The 2468-nt window shown below is 40.0% G+C and overlaps 1 protein-coding gene across 1 annotated transcript in view; it reads right to left on the reverse strand.

Annotated features, from left to right (window-relative positions):
- Positions 1-2468, reverse strand: part of LOC118321456 (inactive N-acetylated-alpha-linked acidic dipeptidase-like protein 2) — a 224246-nt gene that overhangs the window by 201044 nt on the left and 20734 nt on the right. The window lies entirely within an intron of this gene.

The raw sequence follows: 2468 nt of genomic DNA on the forward strand, positions 1-2468 counted from the left end.
GATATCTCATGATAAGATGCCTAGTCTTTACTCTTCATATAAGCAACAAATAATAAAGATGCTTCAATCGACAAAGGTTATAGACTTTTAAGAAGTGATTTAATGAATTGCCATTGTGCATGTAACCATTTCTGCTCTAGTCCTTATAATCAATAACATGGCACTGACTGACAACAGAATTATTTTACCACACACTGGAATTACTTTGGCCCAATGGTGTGTTTGCATTTCTGCATGTTTGTGTGTGTTTTTGTGTGTATGCGCATTGCGCACGTGTCTCTGTGTCTGAGCGTACTGTTAGCATCTATCAAATTAAACTGACCTAGAAGTTGTTGAGGAAAGTCAAAGCATTACTTTTTGGAGTCTTTCTTTCTCTCTCTCTCTTTCTCTTCTCTCTCTCTCTCCCTTTCCCCCTCCCCACTCTCTCACTGCATCACCTGAGCCTGATTCATTTTTCATTTGGCCTGGGGGTGAGTGTAACGCGATGCTGCAGTGGAGAGAAAGCAAGGGAGAGAGAGGGGGAAGAGAGAGGGGGAGAGCGCACATCTTTTGCATCAGGAGAGCCCAGGAGAGGAGAGCGAGAGAGATTTATCACTCCTTCCTGCATTTGCATCATAAAAGTCCTTCATTTAAACTGCAGACCATGGAACAGTACAAGACGCAGCAAATTGAAATACAGGAGAATCTCTGTATGCATTGAGATGCTGCTGCCTGAACTAGATCCATCTCTCTCTTTCCTCCCTCCCCCTTTTTTTTCTTCGTTTCATCTCGGCGAGATAATGAAATTAACAGTGTAAGCGGCCTCTGTCTGGCTGAAGCTGTGAGCATCATTCTCCTGTTGAGATGATGAATTTCTCCTCTTAACCCAGCCAGGCATTCACACCAGATTTTGGTGGAGATTTTGAAGGATGATAAGCAGAGCAGTATGTGTTTTACTTGATTAATTCGACCATTTTTACCCTAGAAAGTTAGAAACATTTTATGTGTCTGCCACAATAGCATTCTGGTGTTTTTAAAACAGCATTTAGTCCATTGTGAGAGATTAAAACTCTTCAGTGAAAGTCCTGCTGATGAAATCCTTTATAAGGGGAGTGGAGTTTCCTTACACTCCTGAAGCTGATGAGTAAAGCTACATCCATACCACATCATAACAGAAAATAGGAAGTCTTAACTTTAGAAAGACATATTTTTAGTCCTACTTTGACCACAAGTAAAAGCATTAAAATTTTTTTAACTTTATTTCTTAAGGACAGCTCCTAACCTGTTAGGCAGACATTACCAGGCAGAGACAATGAGACAACATGAGAGGAAAATGCTTGATGACAATGATCTTATTAGGATACTGTTTTTTACTGACTTTGTGCAGCTGCAGAGGAAAAAATATGCCATGTCTACCGAAACCAATGTCCCCACAACTTACACCAACAACACTTTATTGTAAGGTAGTGGTTCCAAGCCTTTTTCATTAAGGGAACCGTTTTTAATCACAGAGTAAACTGTCAGCCCCTGACAAAGTGACATATTCACTTCACCAGCCAAGGACTGAAAATTCAGGGAGGTCTATGGCAGTGGTCCCAAACCTTTTTCCTTAAGGGAGCCCTTTTCTATCATTGAGTAAACTGCCGACCCTGATTAAGTGACATTTAGTAGATATTTCACATTATAGTTAACGTGTTACAACGTGTAACTAAAATATTTTTAAGAACTTTTTATACAATTCTCCCTCTGTATTATGTGTTATGTTTTATTCTCTCTGAGACGCCAAGTTAATTCACTCAACTTGACTTGAGTGAAGGCTCTGTGAATATAGCTTGTGTTTAGATCTTTAAAGTTTATCTTAAATAATAATCTAAACTTTTAAAATAACAATTCCATTCAGTTGAAATGAACAAAATGCTCAGACTTAGGACTACTGTCTCTATCTAAAAGGTTTTGCGACCCTCCCTGAAGCTTTGGCAACCCTTAGTGGGGGTTACAAGTTATAGTAGAGCTATAATACTTGAGAGGTGCGTTTGTATTGTCATGGTGTATTTCCCAACACTGGGCCACATTACATTACAGAAGGCGCATAAAGTAGAAGATATTAGAGAGGTGTTCTACTGGCCCACAGAGAGTTTTTAAACATTGTGCATCTGAGTCAAATGATCTACCGTCTGTATATACCTTCATTAATTTTTTAAGCCAATGTGAGTGGCATGCCAGCGTTTACCTGCAGTCTGATAAGTTAACGAGGTTTTGGAAAACCAGTGGTTCCCGACCTTTTGTGTGGACATACCCCCATAACCCAGTAGTCTGATGAACTCCAGTGCCAATTCATTAACACCACTATTTATGTACCAAATAACAGTCCCCCCAGGATTTTGCGGCCCTTTTTTGGGGTTGTTGCCGCCAGATATAACCTAAGATGGCGCCACGAATGAATCGCCTCTGTGTGTTGGTGTGCATTGTTTTTTCTTGTTTTGTGTGTT

The sequence above is a fragment of the Morone saxatilis genome, unplaced genomic scaffold (genome assembly GCF_004916995.1).
Source record: "Morone saxatilis isolate NCDOM2014 unplaced genomic scaffold, NCSU_SB_2.0 Contig12, whole genome shotgun sequence".
NCBI lineage: Eukaryota > Metazoa > Chordata > Actinopteri > Moronidae > Morone > Morone saxatilis.